This window comes from Eptatretus burgeri, chromosome 8, assembly GCF_056783735.1.
Source record: "Eptatretus burgeri isolate ZD-2024b chromosome 8, Ebu_testis_v1, whole genome shotgun sequence".
Lineage (NCBI taxonomy): Eukaryota > Metazoa > Chordata > Myxini > Myxiniformes > Myxinidae > Eptatretus > Eptatretus burgeri.
The window spans coordinates 48988086-49010295 of record NC_140968.1 but is presented as its reverse complement, the minus strand read 5'-3'; the positions used below and the strand labels follow the sequence as shown (position 1 = coordinate 49010295).

The 22210-nt window shown below is 38.2% G+C and overlaps 1 protein-coding gene and 1 pseudogene across 3 annotated transcripts in view; one reads left to right on the top strand and one right to left on the bottom strand.

Annotated features, from left to right (window-relative positions):
• The window catches only part of LOC147021701 (uncharacterized), a 317548-nt gene that overhangs the window by 205463 nt on the left and 89875 nt on the right, over window positions 1-22210 (bottom strand). The window lies entirely within an intron of this gene.
• On the top strand, window positions 1640-8974 carry LOC147021704 (uncharacterized; annotated as a pseudogene). Its single transcript, XR_015060597.1, has 3 exons — window positions 1640-2415; window positions 2838-3010; window positions 8455-8974. The product of XR_015060597.1 is annotated as an uncharacterized LOC147021704 (transcript).

The window sequence follows — 22210 nt, the reverse complement described above, 5'->3', positions numbered from 1 at the left end:
AAGGGATATTCAAAGCCTTTGAAATATTTTTTTATACCCATCCACTGATCTGTGCCTTTCTACAGCTTTATTGTGGAGGTCTTTCGAAATGTACCACCAAGCAGAGGAAACCTTCAGGAACAGCTGAAATAACCATAACCAGCTGAAATATTATTTTGAAATAACCAGAAACACTGCAATTTAATAGAGGTTGAGGCCAATTAACCTAGTGTGTGATTTTTAAGGTGAGTGGTTACACCTGAGCTCATTTACAGTTGCGATTATAAGGGGGGTGGACACTTATCCAACCAAGATATTCCAGTTTTGTATTTTTAATGAATTTTCTAAAATGTGTATCATTTGTTTTTCACTTGAAAGTTGTGGGTTACGATGTGTAAATAAAGGTGGAAAAAGTCTGATTTTATGCAATTTAATTCCAGGATATAAGGCAACAAAAAGTGAAAATTTTGAAAGGGGGTGAGATCTTTCTATAGACATTGTCATTATATATATATATATATATTTTTTCCTATATATACATATATACATACACATTCATATATCGGAGGAGAGGGGTAAGTTGATGGGGTATTTACATTTTCCAATACATTTTTACATTTTCCACAAAATGTCTATTTTTTATGCTGTTTTTTGGCTTTTCTGTAACCGGCTCAACACCTTGATCTTGTCTTGTGCATAGTTTGATCCATCCCATGTTGAATATTAAACCAAGCTGATCCTTTTTTCACGGTGCCAGTACATTGAGGTACTCAAGCTTTACGATTTCGTGATTAAATATTTGCTGGATTCTGTTTTGCGTTATAAACTGACAAAGTGCATTAAAGTACACGTAGAAAATGCAGGAGTCATAAATGTCGCCTTTGACATGCCCTGCCTTGAGTGTGTTTTTGCTTTGCCATGAGTGTGTTTTGTTTGTCAGAGTGCCAAATAAATGGTGAAACATTTTGCTCTTCCAAACACGAAAATTATGTAAAATAGCCTAAATGGTTCGTACGTATCCATGACTAGGGTAATGGCTTACAACACGTATCCCTGCACTAGTTATGTGCATGTATGTGTACATCGAGTCAGAGTCTACAGGTTTGTACAAAAGCTGTGCCTTTGCAATTTGCCAAAATATCAACCCATTATTGACACCAGATTCCATTTTAAAAACAAGAATATATATATATATACATATATACATATATATATATATATATATATATATATATATATATATATATATATATATATATATATATATATATATATATATATATGTATATGTATATATATGTATATATATATATATATATATATATGTATATATATATATATATATATATATATATATATATGTATATATATATATATATGTATATATATATATATATATATATATATATATATATTTATATATGTATATGTATATATATATATATATGTATATATATATATATATATATATATGTATATATGTATATATATATATATATATATATATATATATATATATATATATGTATGTATATATATATATATATATATATATATATATATATATATATATATATATATATATATATATGTTTGTTCTCTGAAGTCAAGCTGTACTCAACAAACAGGCGGTGTGTTTAAAAGAAACCTCTTCACCCAATCAGAGCCACCATCCTGTCTTGCCCTTGGTAACTGATTGCCCTTGTTGTTAGACTTTCAAAGGGGAAATTGTATTGACTTTGCACACTCTTGACAACTTGAGTCAATTTTTGACTGCAGGTGTCATGATCACGTGGTGTGAACGATACAGTGAAATGCAGTTGAGGATCGTGAGGGCGTTTAAAGGAAGTGTGTGGTGTTGCGTGTCAGCGCCAAACTGAGTTTAGGTCTTGCAAAGAAGAAAACCCCAGCAGCGAACATTTCGGCAAGAGAACAGCATTTTGTCTGGGTGCATAAACCTGTCACTGATGGCATTTCATGGAAATTTAGGATTTCCGGTTGGCTCGACTTCAACCTCTTTCCAGCAGACGCTCATTAACCACTCATACACCTTGCAGTCGAATCCAGAAACTATGGTGAGCTTCCAAGGTGACCAAGCTAATGAACACCTCTCTGAAGAGTCCAGTCGATACTCTGCCTATAACGGTCCTCAGGAACCACATATTGGTGCTGCTCCTATTTTTCCTGGTGGCCTTCATGCTCACTGCCCCTCGGTCTACCCTGTTGGGAGTGAGTATTCTGCTGTGGCCTCTTCTCTGTATCCATGGACGTGCTTGGAATACCAGAATCCCATGAGCGGCTCCCCACTTGTGGGCTGTGTCGATTATCTGGGAAATGACCAACTGGCGACCCACTTTGGGCATGCGCCTTTATATTTTGGATCCCAATACTCCAATGGTGGGCCTCATGAGCTCAGCGATATTCCACCGACACGAGGTCTGTATATTCTCTATTCCTGTTACCAGCTTCAAATTAACGTATTTTGATATCTTTCAGAATATGATCGAGGCACATGTGTAAAAATTCACAAATATGTTCATGTTTTTGGTATTACTGTTAACTCACTTGTTGCATATTCAAGTACACATAAGAAAGCATAAATCTATACATTGAAGTATATTTTGAAAATCTTGACAATGCAGATTCACAACAAAATAATATTGTTCGATAATTTTATTTTGTTGTTGTTACATTGAGGAAATGCTGCAAACATTGTTACAATTTATTTTTTCTGTGTATTTACTCGTTTCTTGGCTAGCTTACATTCCTCAAGGAAATATCCTATAAAGCTGAGGTGGAACTTTGCACATTGGGTCTTGCTAAGGAACTGTTGCGCACACATCCCTCTGTAAATGCAGCATCGCCACAATGGCCTCAAGACCACCAGCAGACTGTGCGCCAGAGGAAAAAGCGGATACCATACAGCAAGCAGCAGATCTCCGAGCTCGAGAAGGCATTTGGGGAGAGCCGGTTCATCACACCCGAGTTGCGCTTAAGCATCTCTGAGCGGCTCAGCTTGACGGAACGCCAGGTCTGTCCATTCAAGGCGAGGCCTTGCAGGGTTCAGGCTGTTTGTCACATGGACTGCATAAAAGAGATGTAGTTGAATTGACACACGTGTAGGCTCATGACTTCTAGTACTCATTGGACTGTTCGAAACGCTCTCCCGTATGATATTCCAGAGAAAGACTTGCAGATAAGCCTTGAAAGGAATAAATTCCTTCATTTTGCTATAAAATGCCTGGCACAATATTGTATATACCGTGTGTGTGTGTGTGTGTGTGTGTGTGTGTGTGTGTGTGTGTGTGTGTGTGTGTGTGTGTACAGTGCCGAGAGAAAGTCTACACCCCCTTAAAAAAAATTTCACTGTTTGTTGCCTTGTAGCCTGGAATCACTGGAAGTGAAAAACAAATTCTACAAATTTCAGAAAAATAATGAAAAATATAAAACTAGAATGTTTTGGTTGGATAAGTGTCCACTCCCCTGAGATAATACTTGGTGGAAGCACCTTTGACAGCAATTGCAGCTGTGAGTGTTTGGTTAGGTCTCCACCAACTCTTCAAAACTTCATTGGGCAATATTTGTGCACAAAACTGTTCAAGCTCAGTCAAGTTGCATGGGGAGCATTGATTAAAACAGCAATCTTCAAGTCATGCCACAGATTTTCGATTGGATTTAGGTCGGGGCTCTGACTGGGCCAGTCAAGGACATTTATATTTTTGCTCCTTCGCCACTCCAGTTTAGCTTTGGCTGTGTGCGCTGGTCATTGTCATGCTGAAAGGTGAACTTCCATCCCAATTTCGACTTTTTTGCAGAGGGCAGCAGGTTTTCATCCAGGATTTTTCTGTGTTTTGCTTCATCCATTTTCTCCTCTATCCTGACAAGTGATGCAGTTCCTGCTGATGAGAAACAACCCCATAACATGATGCTGCCACAAACATGCTTCACAGGAGGGATGGTGTTCTTTGGGTGATGTGTATGTTGGGTTTTCACCAATGTTTTGCATTTCGGCCAAAAAATTCCATCTTGGTTTCGTTAAACCATGAAACGTTTTGACACATGGCTGCAGAATCGCCAGAGTGGTTTTTTGCATACCTCAAACGGGACTCAAGATGGGCTTTTTTGAGTAATGGCTTCCTTCTTGCCACACTCCCGTATAACCCAGACTTGTGGAGTGCTTGAGATATTGTTGTCACATGTACATAGTGACCAATCTTTGCTGTAAAGGCTCTTTCAAAGTTGCCATTGGCATAATGGTGGCCTCTCTGATTAGTCAACTCCTTGCTTGGTCATCCAGTTTGGAGGGACGGCCTAATCTCGGCAGAGTTTTGGTGGTACCATGCACCTTCAAGTTTTTAATGATTGCCTTGATTGTGCTCCAAGGGATATTCAAGGCCTTTGAAATATGTTTGTACCCATCCCCTGATCTGTGCCTTTCCACAACTTTATGCCGGAGGTCTTTGGAAACTCAATGGTTCTCATGGTTGAGTGTTTGCTGTGAAATGCATCACCCAGCAGAGAAAACCACCAGGAACAGCTGATTTTATTGTGAAATAATCAGAATCACTGCAATTTAACACAGGTGGAGGCCAATTAACATGGTGTGTGATTTTGAAGAAAATTGGTTACACACACACAAGCATTTAAAGGCCATTTTCCCCGCTAAAGCGGGGGTTAGCCTTGCAGGCCCCATGACAATCTTCTCCACTTTACCCTGTTTTCTGCATCTCCCCTTCTTAATCCCTTTGCCCACATTTCCTCTTCCACCACATTTAGCCAAGTTTTTCTCGGTCTTCCCCGTCCTCTACTTCCGACTACACTCATTTCCAACACTCCTCTCACCCACTCACTTTCATCCTTCCTCAACACATGACCCAACCATCTCAACCTGTTTCTCTTCACAACCTCCATCACAGACTCTATTCCCATCATCTTCCGCAAGTCATCATTTGTCTTCCTCTCTCTCAACGATACTCCACACATCCACCGAACCATTCGCATTTCCACCCTTTCCAGCCTTTGTTGCTGCTCCATGTTCAGTACCCATGTCTCACTCCCATAAATCAACGTACTCCTCACACATGAAGCATACACCTTTCCCTTCAGCTTCAACGACACTCCCCTCTTTGTCAGCACGCCACTCAGTTCCCGAAACTTCTTCCATGCACATCTCACTCGAGCAACCGTCGAAGAGTCTGATCCACCTTCTCCATTCAGCATGTCTCCGAGATAGCAAAATGTTTTCACCCCTTCCAGCTTCACACCATCTCCAAGATCCAACTCAACAATTCCTTCATCTGCTGCTCCCTCGATGCACACCTTACACTTGAATGTAGCTGCCACACTGGTTAATGACCCTCTCACCCCACTACATTTTCGATGAACCCATTCAGCACACATTGTACACTGAATGGAGTTCACTCCGACACCCTTCCTGTACACAGCACACGGCCACTTCCCAGTCCTTTCCACCTCACCACATGCTTTACCACTTGCCATCACCTTCGTCTTTCCGATATTCACCTTCAAACCTTTTGCCTCCATACATTCCTTCCACTTGTTCATCTTCTCCTTCAGTCCATCCATACTCTCTGCAATCAACACCAGATCATCTGCATACAGCAGCTCCCACGGTAAACCCTCCTTTACCCTCCGAGCCAGCACCTCCATCACAACTACAAATAGAAGTGGACTTAGTACCGACCCCTGGTGCACTCCTACCCTCACCTCAAACTCACCACTGTTCCCATCCTTCGTCCTTACAGCTGTGCGTGCTCTCTCGTACATGGCCATCACTACTCTGATCAACCATTCCTCCACTCCTAACTTCCTCAATGCCCATGCCATTACTTCGTGTGGGACCCTATCAAATGCTTTCTCCAGATCAACAAACCCAAAAAACAACTTCTTCCTCTTCTCCATGTACTTCTCCTGCAACTGCCTTACAATAAAAATTGCATCTGTCGTTCCTCTTCCTGGCATAAATCCAAACTGCATTTCGTCAATCTTTACCTTCTTCCTTATCCTCTTCTCCAACACCCTTTCCAATACCTTCATTCCATGCTCCAATAACTTTATTGCTCTATAGGAGCCACAGTCCAGAGGGTCACCTTTCCCCTTGTACAGAGGGACGAGGGTACTCAGTTCCCAATCCACTGGAATGCGGCCTTCTTTCACCACCAGATTACAGATCTCTGTCATTCTCTTCACACCCCAACTTCCCGCTGCCTTCAACATATCTCCCACAACTCCCATCGGCCCTCCTGCTTTTCTACTCTTCATTGCTCTTATAGCTTCCTCAACTTCCTTCTCAGTTATCTTCTCTGCTGGTCCTAAAACTGGGTTACTCTCAGTGTTTCCATCCCATTCATTTTCTACATTCAACAGCCTTTCCATATATCTCTTCCATCTTCCTTTAATTCCATCTGAATCCACAACAATTTGTCCCACTTCATCCTTCAAGCAACTCACCCCCGTCACATCAAATCTCTCTCTCGCTATCTGCTTTGCAATCCTGGTTACACCTGAACTAATTTACAATTGCAATTATCAGGGGGGTGGACACTTATCCAACCAAGATATTCTAGTTTTGTATTTTTCATGAATTTTTTGAAATTTGTAGAATGTGTTTTTCGCTTGGAAGTTGTGGGTTATGATATGTACATAAAGGTGGAAAAAGTACCGAGACACCAGTTTGTCACTTGGGGTGATTAATCCCCGGTTGTCTTCGGAAGAGCCGGACCTGGGACCACCGCTCACAATTAACATTGTGCTACGGTGGGTTATTTAAAACCACGAACGCAACCTAGTCAACAACGAGTTCCAGTGTCCACCATCTAATTATGCCGTTTAACTCGAGGTCACGTGGTTACCTGAACGGGGAGCGTGCCCTCGGCAAAGCACCAATCTAATCTTGATTACATTTTAATTAGGGCGGCCGAGCGTTTTAACCGCTGGTACGTGTTGACTATTTTTGGTCAAATCTGTGGTAATTACCTCCCAGTCTATCTCGGTTCGGACAATGCTAGACCGATGGAAGGAAAGGACAAACACGGACAGGTTACAAGTCGACAAATGATTTATGAATAAGAAAATTAATAAATAAAAAAACCTTTTTATTTCCTGAGGTAAAAAAGTGAATAAATTCCAAAGCAATCAAAATGATTAATCAATCAGGAAAAATCAATCGAAATGACAAGAAAGAGCCAGAGAGCAGATGCTTATTGGGGGTTGACTTACAACTAAGCACAGACAAGGGTACCCAACAGATCATTCGGGGGGGTGAGGGGGGAAGGAGAAGAGTCATCTTGCTCACCAGAGAGAAGTTGTCCGTCAAGGGAAAACGTCCTGAAATGTGTGTGTGTGTGTGTGTGTGTGCATGCCTTGTCCGTCGTCAGCACCCAGCCTTGCCATGCACCCCTTACCAACAGCCTTGAACCCCAGTCAATGTCTAGGGGGGCACCGGGATCATCTGTCGCAGGTTTAGACCCTGGTGCTGCGACACGGACAGTTCCTCACACTCCACGAAAATGGTAACGTCCAGTGACCCACACGATCCGTTGGTGACTGACCCGTGCCTCACTCGTTGTGACCGACACGTGCCTCACTTGTTGGTGACCATCCAGTGCCTCACTCATCGGCGCTGGTCACTCCCACACTGAAACGGACGAACTGACGCCACTGACTCGCAAACTGTGTCATTGTCGGTGCTGCTCACACCCACACACACACTACACCCTCGCTCAAGCACTGGAAAGGATGAACTGACTGACAAATTTTCTCATTGTTGGAACTGGTCAGACACCCACATGCTTACTTGCTCCTTTCCTCTCTCGCTCGCTGCCGAACGGACCTCCTCCTCTTTTTTATATATGCGGCCCGTCTCGGCAGGCACTGAGTCCCCCCCAACCTCACCCCGCCCCACTTGCGCACCGTTACCATGACAACCCGTGCTCTCGCAAAAGGGTGGGTCTCGGTTGGTGTCTGTGAAAGAAATGTGTGTAAATGTTGCTGAAAAAAAGGCCGGGCATCGGCGCTCGTGAAAGAAATATGTGCATAAATGTGTCTGTCGTAAAGAAAAAAGCTTCCCATAAGAGAGGAGATCTATTCTTTACCTTCTCAATGCACCACATTTAAAATCCCACTCAACATGGGGATGGGGATAATCTGAACATGCATTTAAAGAAATAACTGTCTGAGGACCTGGATGTGTGGATGCATTCATCAGACCGGATTCTGAAATCCGTAACAATATATATATATATATATATATATATATATATATATATATATATATATATATATATATATATATATATATATATATATATATATATATACATACACACACACACACACACACACACACACACACACACACACACACACACTTCACTAATTTCTTACTGATTGACCCACACTTCATAGATACTTTCGCTCTCTTTAAAAACACCTTCCCTTCTTTTTGTTGTGAAGGTGAAAATATGGTTCCAGAACCAGAGACAAAAGGAAAAAAAGCTTGAGCGGAGGACTTGTGGAGTGCTGCAGTGAGCATGAGTATAGCCTCTCGTTACGTCCTGGTCATGCCGCCCTAGAGCTAACAATCCTTGGACACTGGCCCAGAGAAACAACGATGTGGCCAAGCTTTGGACTCCAGAGCAAACACATTCCACTGAAAAGGAAGAAAGGCATTTCTCCTGGATACTTCTTTTGGCATTTAATTCAAAATTCTGTCCACGAGTATCGTTTTTGCACAAAATGCGTTAAAAGGGAGCAAAATCAAGTCACGTGCATGAATCGCAAATACACTGTTTTATTAGCCATTTATAGTCGCTTTGGGGCAAAAGTTAAATGCAGTGCTTATATTCACGCGCTTCCATATTATTTTTTAATAAATCCCCACTTATATGTCCATGATACTCTATTGGCACAGCAGGCCACTCATTGCTGCATTCACCCAGTGTAATATTCAATATATCGGTGTATATTGGTCCAAATTGAAGAATAATTCTTTTTTATATACATATATATATATATATATATATATATATATATATATATATATATATATTCTATCACAAAAAAATCTGCAGAAAAAAATATTGTACACCTTTCATTTTTGATGTTTGTTTGCACTAACATAATCACATGATGAGACATAACATGTTTTCATGTGAACCCATCGACACTTATCTAGATTTTAAAATAGTAACTTGCATTTTAACAGCTGTAACTGAAATAAAATCTGATTTAAGCTTTAATCTTTGGAGCAATGTGGAGACCTTGTTTTGTTTTTCATTGACCTGCAGCTTTGGCTCAGTGTCCTGTGAGCAGTGCAAATAAACATGGTATCGACACTGTGAGGATGTGACACGTGTGGTGTTTGTGACTTAATTTGTGATCAACACACGTGTGCTTTGTTTGAGCTTTTTGTCGTGTTATTGTTATTGTATTTTCCATGCTACCATTTTTTAATTTTTTTTTTTTACTATACATAAATGAGCCTTGTGTGTTGACAGGCAATAATCTACAAAGCATTCAAGATTCAATAAATGCATTATTGATCAGAAATACAGTATTATAAAATATTATTTTGCATGGAATACAATGATATACATATGCACTGGCAGGTTAGTTTATAGGTATGCGCACTCGTTGAGTTGTCGAGCCCGGGTTCCAACCTTGGTCCTCGGTAACAGCCAGCCTGGTGTTTCGCATGCAGGGTGATGAGGCATCAATGTGTGTGCTGTGCGTCGGAGGGACGTTAAGCCAGAGGACCCAACTACTGGGACTAGTTAGTGCATGGTCAACGTTAAATATCCCATGCTGTCTTTCATGAAGAGTAAGCAAGTTATCTCTGGCACTCAAAGCCACTGACAAATTTCTGCAGTTTGAATTCTGGAAAAGCAATGGCAAACTTCCCTCTGTCACCTTTGGCAAGAGACTGTTTCAACAGCACCGATGCTCTGTCAAGAGTATGGTACATTGAGTCGAGGTGATGTCGAAACTGCTATAAAAGCCTGTCTAAAATAATGGGTTTAAGTTATTTTATTAAACCAAGTGGCTTTTACAGATACAGTATTGTAGATAAAAAAATTGAAAACCAAGTTGGGTGTTGTATAGGTATGAGCGCGCTTTTACGGAATGGTTCAGTGTAGTTTTTTCCCCCTCTTTCAATTTTTAATTTCAAAAAACATTTATTTCCTTAGTTGCCAATATAAGTGCAGTAAAACAAAAACACATGAAAGTAATACTTCTGGAACTTGGTGAACTTAGAAGGACATAATCAAAATAACACATACAAAAGCTAAGGCTTGTATTGATATGCCTATATGGACTAACAATATAAATGACAAACGATAAATTGGACCAAAACTACAGAATGGAAAAGAATTAAGGAAAAATGGTCAAGAATACTGTGAATAACAATAATGAGAATAAACAGATTTTTAAAAATGAAATATTTCCAGTCTGAGTCCTTCGCATTCCTAGTCCAGGTTAGCAAGTGTATTGTTCACTGGGGAAGTGCAAGTGGAGCTATTTGTGCTTTGAAATATAAATACTCTAAAATGCAGTTCAGTAAAATCTTGCAATCTTCTATCAGCCCTTAATTCTGCTGGAGTTGCCAATCGTACAGATGTCGCTGTTAATCGTTATAAATTTTGTGATAATCGTATTTTCTTGTATTAATCGGAAAGATATCGATATTAATTTTTATATACAGTACCTGGTAGTGTCAACATGCATGACCTCCATGACTATGTTCTTTCCCCTGCATATAATGTAATCAAAAGGTAACTTTCTTTCATGATGGATGACACCAAAGCAATTTGCGTTTAAAAAAAGTAATTTTGAAGTCATCACATTCAACTTGTCAAAAGAGTAAATAAATATTTTTCCTGGAGTATGTAATCACAGCCAATTTATTTGAATTCGTGTTGTAAACTTAAATTAATAACTTATTTGATAAAACTATGAATAAAGGAACTTTAATGATCGATAATAGATCTCCAGCTTTGTACGTCGTGTTTTATTGGATTCAATCAGATGCTTTATTAATGGTGTTGAAGTCAAAAACTCATTTATCACAGTAATTCTCTTAACACAACATTTCTAGTAAATACGTGAGTGTTTTTCAAAAGCTTTCCTTGATTCTCATGTGTAGAAACCAGCAGCTTTAAGTGTTCTTCATCTTTAGTTCTGCTGAGGTCTACATAAAGTTGCCCGTGACCAAACACAGTCTCTGGCAAGAAGATACCAACCCTGTTGAATGATTGCCCCTGGGATTTGTTTATAGTTATCATGAAAGCAGGAATGAGAGGAAACAGCCCCCTCTTCATCATGAAAGGCACCGATCGTGTACAGCCTTTTTTTGGGCTGCTGGTTGCATCATTGGTTTGGGGCGTGGCTATGCCGCTGATGCAGTACCCTTATTACCAGTACTCTGGTGCTCATTTCAACAACCTCGGAAGGATGGCAGGCTGAGTCAACCCCCTGGTGTTAATTCATCAGCCAACGGGGCTCGAACTCAGGACCCTAGGATCCCAAACCACCACCCTAACCGCTGAGCCAATGCCAGGCTATCATGAAAGGCAGGTTACTTTTGCTGGGAGCAAGGTCGATCCTCAGTATGAACACATTCTTCCTGTTGCTCACACTGAGTATTTCTTTATGGAGAAAATGTAAGTGGAGTTGTCTTACAATCAAGTGGGTGCCATTATGCAAACTTTTTCTTGGATTTAGGTTGCGTATGAGCATCACTAAAAAGCTCACCTTGAACTGTAGTGCATGAGGTGGCATCCCAGATGGGGTTTGCTGATTTTGGAACTCGACTGGTAAGTTGATTCTTGCTTGTTCGTCATCAGATATAATGTAATCAGCGCCCTTGTACTGGGTTGACTCTCCAAGAATTAGTGCTAGAACATCATTGTTTAGCTTCAGTGCATCTCTGTTTTTGGGGGGTTGAGATGATCTTGCTTGAAATGTCAGTAACTGCTTTTTAAAAGATTGACCTTTAAAAGAGTAAGTAAAAGATTGACCTTTAAAGATTCTGAAAGGTGAACTTCCATCCAAATTTTGACTTTCTTGCAGAGGGCAGCAGGTTTTCGTCAAGGATTTCTCTGTATTTTGCTTCATCCATTTTCTCCTCTATCCTGACAACTCTATCCTTTCTTCTCTATCCATCCACATTTATAAAAGATTAAAAGATTGACCTTTAAAAGAGTAAGTAAAAGATTGACCTTTGAAACCCTTCTTAAATCGTCCTTATGAAGGGGGACAGACAAGTACACAAATCTTCAGACACACACTGTTTTATATAATCATAGATTATATTACTTACGAGGGTTACCCCAAAGGTAATGTCTCCTGTTTGAGGGTAGGTTTATGTCGAACTTCCCCATGTTGAAAGGTGACTACATGATACATAATCAACAGGTATGTCTCCATACATATAACAAGTTCCTTAATTGTAAACAACAGCAAGGATTGGGAATTAAAACAGGATCCATTACTTTTTGGCTTAGCCTCAAATAAATGTATAATTTTACATTATAACCTTGTGTGTGTGTGTGTGTGTGTGTGTGTGTGTGTGTGTGTGTGTGTGTGTGTGTGTGTGAATGTATATATATATATATATATATATATATATATATATATATATATATATATATATATATATATATATATATATATATACACGGTATATTTATATATATACACGGTATATTTATATATATATACACGGTATATTTATATATATATATATATATACGGTATATTTATATATATACATATATATTTATATATATATATATATATACGGTATATTTATATATATACATATATATTTATTTATAGATGTATCGAGAATATGTATATTCTACTATAATTACTGTATATTTTAAGAAATAAAACCACTTCAAAGTTGACAAATAACATACAATTACACACTATGATCGAGGAAATCCATCGAGGTAATCATAAATCAATACAGAGAATCATAGTTTGATTTGTCTCTTCATAGGAAATGGCTCTTCATGAAATGATGACCCTCATATTGAACTTATGCCTGGTGTTGGCTCAATGGTTAGGGTGGCAGGCTTGGGTTCTGAAGGTCCTGAGTTCAAATTCTGCTTAGCTATTGAATTAATACCAGGTGTGGTTGACTCAGCCTGTCACCCTTCTGAGGTTGGCAAAATGAGTACCAGCTTTCTGGGTTGATTGAGTGATTAAAGTAACCTGTGTTGGAGTGGTGACCTGTCTAGTATTGTGCCCAATAGCTCAGGAGACTGCTGGGGCAGCACTGATGCTCTGTACAGAGTATGATCCCAATGGATGGATATTGAACTTGCTGTGTTGATTTCATTCCCTTTTCTTCTAATAATCTGGGTTGGTCTATTAGTGTTCCCATCTGAACTTCTGGCTCTTGATGCAGGGAACCAAATATAAAATCCCATTTACCATGGCTGTACAGATTTAACAGCTGGAGCTTTCAGTCTGTAGATATGAGGGGGAGCTAGAAAGTTTTCCCTTATATTTCAATATTTCAGCATGAAAGAAACTACTTTTATTCCATTGGCATCATGAAACTCACCCACCACTGGGGGAAAAAATAGGACCACTGGACCTGTCGCTTATATGGGCCCCATCCGATTGTTATAGCCAAAATTTGTTAGCATTCTGACTCATGGGTCTGGAGAAGCATATTTAAAAAAAAAAATTTACACGATTTCCCCCAAGATTGAGTAAGTTGGCCATTTTGACACACTTCTGATCAGGTGATTGGCATGACCTCCACAATTTATCATCCCTACCCTGGCTTAATGTTGTAACCCAAATTTGGTAGCATTCTGACTGGTGGGCTGGGAGAAGAAGATATTTAAGGAATTTACGCGACCATCATTTCGACACACTTCCGGTCACGTTAGCGGAATGAGCTTTACAATCCCCGTTGCCAGTCAGGAGCGGAACATTGCTGCCAAATTTCAGTCAGATCGGCCCAGCGGTTTGGCCAGAGAAGTCGAAATAGGAGACGGACGGACGGACAGACAGATGGAGAGTGCACGATGTCAATACCTTATTGTGGAATTCCAATTCCAGAAAAGCTAAAAACCTGTGACTGAGCTTATAAACTGTATTACAAAGGGACAAACATGTGTAGAGTTTCTCATCTGTTCCATTATAGTTGAAGGAAAAACTTTTTCACTCCTCGTATAGAAGTGTACAGTCCATGATCAAAGAACATGGAATTGGGACCAAACGGTGAAATGAGCATCAAGTGGGGGGATTCAACCATACATCGAATCCCTCCTGATATGTAATAGGCACTGATATCGGATTGTTTGTTCTGCCAAAGCAATTTGTGGGTCAAAGAATACACTCAGCAAGTTACTAATGCTTTACAAGCAGTAATTTAGTGGAATATCGGGACACAATGCACTATGCGGTCTATGAGGTTAATGCAAATGAGTGATGGCAGTTAGAATGGACAGCTTAATATCCCCTCCAACAGACGGCTTGCACAACATAATGCAATATCCTATACACCTGTAGATCACCAACATTATAATAGTTTATAGTTGCAAGTCCGCTATCTCATTTGAATCCAGACTTATGAAATGTGTATGCATAATTAGATTTAAAAAAAAATGAAATACATTTTCCTTGTAATTGTCTAATCTAACTCTGTCTTAAAGGTTATTCGTTTTCAAGAGTCTACAACCTCTATACAATACAAAATAAGCACTTGGATCAAACTTCAAAACAGACTGCATAGAGTATATACCAGGAGAGATCTGTGGAAGGTTTCCACTTATCATTAAACAAATGGTCCTGCAAAGGAACCCCACAGACAAATGCCCATTTAAGAGATATTGTCGTAACTTTAAAGACAAAGACTGAGTTTAATGTTAAATCGAAGGTGTAAAGTTGGATGGATGATAGGGTACGGTTGTAAAATTAATGAGTTGCTCACAATAAAGCATGATATAATGATGTGCTTGTGTGTTATATGATAATTACATATGAAACGGGAGTTTTTCGGGTAAGATGGGAAAATCTAGGACGAATGAGATGCCAAAATTCCACAAAATATAACGAGGGCTGATCAATAAGTCCCTGGCCCCATAAAGTAGGAGAATAAAATGTGAACAATCGTTCAATTAAAGTTTGCACTTGTATATAAAATGATTCCTTAGATATATATTCAAGTAAAGTTGGTGTGTGCAAATGATTAAAAAGGCCACTTATTCTCAGGCCAAGAACATTCTGATCACCCTTCATCCACATTTTTAACTGATGTATTCTTCTCGACCACCTGACAATGCACACATCTTCATTGTGCACGTCTTCAATACATTTCCTTTGAATAACTTTGAATCGTTTAAACCGTTATTCTGCTTTACATTTAAAGTTAGACATTTGACAAGTTTGAGCAAAAAACAGAAATGTTGCCTTTACGTTAAATTTGACAGTTAATTCCTTGAAATGCTGTCCTATCAATTTAAACCAAATTAGTTGTGCATCGCCATCACTGTCTGTCGCACGTTGTTCCTTACAATTGTAATCGAGGATGTCAGCTATATTTGCAACAGTTCTGTAATGCCAATTAATGTGCAGGATAGCTAGTTCGGCTGGCAGGATAGATTAGAGGTAAGTGTTTGGCATAGGTTCACATCTTGACCCAACTATAAACTCTTTTCCTGGTGTTTCACATGCAGGGTGATGCATCGTTGTGTGTGCCATCCATCATAAGGACATTAAGCGAGAGTACCCGTCTGACAGCACTGGTTAATGGTGGACATTAAAGATGCCACGATGTTTATTGCATAGAGTAGATGAGTTATCACAGTCACTCTGAACAAACTAGAAATTTTGGCCACCTTAAGTTAGGCATCGCCATCAGGTCTCTGAAAATCTTCGTCAGAACCCTTCCCTCCTGGCTGACCCAACAAGGTAGGAATATAATTGGGACCATTGAAGAACATATGTATATATATATATATATATATATATATATATATATATATATATATATATATATATATATATATATATATATCCTTGCTTATAAACACCAAAGTTGTATTTGTCTAAAACAAGATGAGATGACCTTTGTGTGCAAGAGGTGATTTGGTAAGTTTGTGACCTCATTCTCATATAAAACGTAAATGACTGACGTTTATGAAACTTCGTTTATCTACCACAATTCTTTCTCATTGTTCCTCGAGAGTCCTTTGACAACCATTTTATCGTTTCAAAGAAACAATCACTATTTAAATATATATATTTTTTATTTTATGCTGCGTGATTATTTCCCCGCGCACACAAAGCAAAAAGCATGGTTAAGCAACTGGTTCATGTCCATCCATCCGTCCGTCTGTCTGTCTTATCAGTTTATGATTGTCATTTTATGATCGTGGAACAACTTATTGAAATCGAATGGAATGTTATATTTTGAACACGAATCGGAACATGAATAGGAAGACAAGTTTGCTGTTTTGCAGTACTTTGGCTCTGAATTCATCCCGATTGCATGTGTGCAGAGAGGAGTGAGATAAGTATTATTTTACTCTGTCTGCCTGCCTGGCAGTCAAACAAAAAAAACATTCCAAACATGAAACTTCATGTTTTTTGGGACACCTATAAAGGACACAAACAACAGGCATGAATAACTAATGTAATGTGCTAGATCAGGTGATGTAATAGACACTGGGTGAAACAGCAGTAAAATCCGGAATTAAATTATTTAGACACCTTTAAACTTCTTAAAACATTTAAGAAAATAGAATTATACACTTGAAAACTGTAGAACACAAATCGCCTTCATAATACTTCCAATAACCATGCTACACACTTTTTGATATGTAGCATGAGTTGATGACCGCATGTGAGAGGGTATAGTATCGGGGTGAAGAAGAGGCCGTCTATATGGCTATGCACGATGCCGATTGATGCTACATTCCATGATGATAAATCAAGCCTCCATCTCTTAAACTGTGACTCAATGTCATCTGATTACAGTGTGTGTCAGAGTGGTGTATAAGATTGCTTCAGTAATGCTGGACTTCGGGATTTTTTTTAAACGATCTTTAAAATAATTATTGTATTAAAATTGAAGTATATACCTGAACACTGCATGGGGTATCATGTTCTGTGAACCCGAGTTTTTATTTTAGCTAGTTATCGTGTGCAGCCTGTGGCTGCTGGTTGCATCGTTTTATGGGGGCACAGCTGTGCCACTGATGCAGTGCCCTCTATCACCAGTACACTGGTATTAATTTCAGCAACCTCAGGATGGCAGGCTGAGTCAACCCCACCTGGTGTTAATCCATTGGACAATAGAGGCTCAAACTCCAAACCATTAGATCTTAAGCCAGCCACCTTAACCATTAATTAGCCGACACCAGACTTAGTTTTATGTAGATACAGCTGTTGTATTTATTTAATTGCCATTTCCAATCGGTTCAGTGTCAAACTCAAAATATTCATGTTTGTTTGGCATTTAGCCCAAATTATTTCCAAGTCTTTTATGGTACAAATAGTATTTTTTGAAGATAACACTGTAAGTTGATCAATAAGCACATGACCTGAATAAGAGTCGGAGATATAAAATTAGGATAAATGTTCCACTTAAAAAGTTGAAATCGTTTGAAAACAACTAATAAGACATCATTGTATTTCCCCTTGACTTTGGGGCCAGGGGCTCAAAGCATGCATAGGATTGACTCAAGTGTTGGATGAACCAGCAGGCTTGGAATTGACGTTCGACTGGAGCTGATATGAGTAGTGGATTGTAATTTGCTTCTGGTGCTGGCGATAAGTCATCTTCTCTTCGGGAAAGACAACATGGGGTCCTGACCGTTCATATACTAACACTATAGCACGTGGGACAACATACATCCGGGGGACAGCACACTTTGGGGTGATGCAAACCGTGTCAGTGAAACGCCGATCCGACAGCTCTTTGTCAGTTCGGGAATCCAACCCAGACTATTCAGCCTAAAGATGAATAAGGTAATTGTAAACTAGCTCAAACACTAGTTCACTAATTCTAAACTATTCTGCCAGCCTCAAAAAAAAACATATTAATAACTTGCGATAAAATTGTTTAATCGGAGAAAAAACAAAACTAACTTCAGTAAGTTATATAATTTATGAAATCGTTGATTGAATTTGGAATGTCTGCAGGCCATGGACTTGTCGAACACTCGTTATATGCACTAAATAATATGATTTATCGATGCACGCAAATGTCCTCAAATAGTCCAATAACTATTTTAACAAAACCAAACCTACACTATGAACCAATTGATTTTGCTTTGTTCGTTCATGGCTCAAAATGTGTTCAATGTGCAGTAGTAATAGTTCTTACTATTATATTATACTATATATTATACCATATTATACTAAAGATTATACAATTCTATATATTATACTTTTCGACGATATATTATGCTATTATACACACAAGGATCAATATAGTGCTTCGATACTTTTCAATATGTTGAATGTAGTGAAAGCTGTCCCATCATGATTATGCACGTTTGGGTGAAATTAAAACAACCCTTCAGCTTGTGCCTAATACTGCTGTAGGTCATGGAGATCGAAAAAGTCTATACTTTGTGTTTCTCTGTAATAGATAATTGTGTGAAGGCAGAATGTTTTGAAATTCCATCATTCCAGTAAGAAGAAAAAAAAAGTCCTTCCCGCCATCCATGCCAAAACATGAGCAGCCCATCTCAAGTTGAACTCATTATTTCCAAAGCAAGCAATTGTAAGAAACTTTCGCCATTTACAATCAAACGCTTATCGCTTAAAAACAAAATTTATTAACTGCGGTATAACCGACTGGACTATAAATATAATTGGATCCTTGAACATGAACGAACAGATAGCTAACAGGTCAAACATCAGGGACACACACTGCAGTGTGTGGTGCCCAACCTCAGTATAGTGCAGATAAGTGCATGATCATATTTTCAGCATGCTTCGCTCCCTGCTATATTAAAAGTGAAATAAACTGGTAACATGTGATTTTTACCTCTAAATAATTATAGTTTCTAATTTTACTCAGAGTATGTTCTTATAATTACAAAATATTAATGAGTGGGAAAGATTTATTATTTAACACGACTTAAATATATTTGGGCATAGCTTGTGACATCATAAAATGACCCACTCTATACGTCGCTAAATACACACCAAAGTTGCTCAATAGTGTGGAAGTTCATATAAATTGGGGCTGTTCGGATAGCCTGTAGAGGTATGCACACTCGCCTCTAAGCAGTCTAGCTTGGGTTCCAATGCCGGTCCAGCTATAAACGACCACCCTGGAGTTCCGCAAGCAAGGCGAGGCATCAACGTTTATGTCGTACATCGGAAAGATGCAGGCAGACCCATCTGCTGACAATGAAGTCGTTGATGGACGTTAAAAATCCCATGGTATGTTTCGCGAAGAGTAGGTGACTTATCTCGGGCACCCTGAACAATATGCAAATCCTGGTACCTCCAGTCGGGTATCCTGTGACGGAGTGGTGACCCAAATTATCCTAAATGGTTCTCAACCAATTTTTAAATGCCCAATGACACCAACATTGACAATTTTGATATGCTCTGTAAATCGTATTGGCCTCCAATTATTATTGTTGTTATTGAAATTACTACATTTTATTGTAAATAATGCAACTCAGCTCATGAGTGTATGTATGATTCAAAATGTCCAAAAATGCTTGATTTTGTAAGCCAGCTGCAAATATTAAATATCCCCAATAGAGAGTAATGAGTTAAAAACAACAAATCCAATTAAATGTGAAGAATTCAACAGCAATATTGTTCGAGTCATGGACAATTTAATAGCATGCATTTATTGTCTTTTTGTAATTTGGATCAGTCACCAAAAATAAGGAATTTAAAAGTCCAAGAAAAATTATCATATGGAACAATTTTTTTTTTTGAAAGGCATATACTTTAAACAGTACAAGGGGTGATCATCAAAACATCATGAGTGTGATGTGAAGGTAAATAACTGACATCAACAAAACTTACTATTTGATATATATATATATATATATATATATATATATATATATATATATATATATATATATATATTAATATATCATTATTTTACAATTTAACCTTACAACTAAAAGCCCTTTGTATTTTTACGTTGATATCAAACGACGGGTTTAGATGAACCCTGGCGTTGTTTCATGAAAACACACACACACACACACACACACACACACACACACACACACACACACACACACACACACACACACACACACACACACACACACACACACACACACACACACACACACACACACACACATACACACACACACGTCAGTGATGAAAAACTCTTACTTGTGGCTAGTTCACCAGAGAAAGTGTTACTAGATGAAGTTTTTGTAAATAACTTCAGAATCATGCATGATGATGGATTACTAAATTCACATTAATTTTTGTACCATTAATTGAGAAGATAATGTGCTTTCAAAGTCATAACATTGTATTTTTTACCGGTTAAAGAAGAAATTAGATTTCATTTTTCTTGCATAACTATTTTCACCAAAACAATTGTGAAAATAGTTTTTCGACCAAAAGGCGTAGTTGTCATTGATACAATTTTTTTCAATTTCATAACATTCAGTGATTGTCACTGTAGCAAGTTTTGTTTTCATCAATCCATATTTTGTGTCGCATCTCTTGAATGCTTTTAGGAAGTACAAATAAACAGTAAAAAGAGAGAATTGTGTGTTTTCTTTGCAATTCACATTTCTCGTCAAACATTTCAAATATACATAACAGTCTTCCATTTCCAAAGGTATGGAAAATGTTATTATAACCATTGTGTGTGTGTGTGTGTGTGTGTGTGTGTGTGTGTGTGTGTGTGTGTGTGTGTGTGTGTGTGTGTGTGTGTGTGTGTGTGTGTGTAGATCTACTTTAGTATAGATCATTCATATTCTGAGGGCTACACCAATCTATACACCCCAGCGAGGCTCTGCATTGGAAATGCTCAATCTTTGGTTAACCTCGTTTAGCCCAAGAATGAAGTTTTAAGATATGTTGAACAAGCCATCTCAAAGGTATGGAAAGGAAGTATCCTTCAAAATAAGCTGAAAATTTTTTTAATCGTTTCGATAATAATTTGCGATATGATGAAACTTACATTTTAGGGTAATCAGTAAGTCCATGGTCTACAACAGACACGTAAAAACGTTTTTGTTTTTTTGTAAAAGCTTTAGCGATTTGTAAAAGGACAATGTTAAAAGCAACTTCCATGGATGGCAGTCATTGCCTTTGCTGTCAGGCCACGAACTTACTGATCATGATTCCAAACAAAATGAGAATTTCGCTATTTATTTTGTTAACTTATGATGTAATATTGTGAAAAAAGTATGACTTGTGAAAAGCATCAAAAATAAAAATATTAATGGTAATACAATTAATTTTTTCGTATAATAATAGTTATTCATGAAATGCAAGTTCTAATGCATAGTATTGTTTGGCAAGTCATTGGCACCTTACTTTTCATGAATGCAATACTGTCGGTGGTTAACAATCATAGTGAGTGAATGCTTCTGGTTGCTATTTTCATGACAAATCAACGATGAATTCCGCTCCTTCATATTGAATCCCCTTAAATATCCATTATAAAATACTGTATATAATATTTATTGTTTACTTTTTCTTATTTGTTTATCTATCACCAGGTTTTTCTGAAAGTTTTTGCTACTACAATCGTCAAAGACATGGTAATATTTTTTAAACAATAAAAAAATTAAAATACAAAATATATTGTCTATTTATCTTAATAGATATTCCTCATGATCCATTTTTGGTGTCTGTATCTTACAGGCGCCTCTTCCACACGTCAGAATAAACCACACATGTCAGACGATTGTGAATTTGTTTTTCATACAACTTTTTGAACGGCCTTCATATTTGCAAAATAAATGATTAAAGTGTGTTGAACATGCTACTATCAATCTAGCATTTACACAAGTACAAGGCCTTACATGTAGATGAGTTGCATCTTGCAGTTCATAAATCTAATTGAAACCCAAAACCTACATATCATGCAGCGGCTCCGCAGTGACGTGTTCTCGAAAGAAAAGAAAATCTGTTTTTCATTCCAGACTCACGCACACTCACTCAGACAGTGCTGTCCCGTTCTTTGTTTTCTGTTCATTTGGTGTTATTTCATTTTTTTTAATGTTTT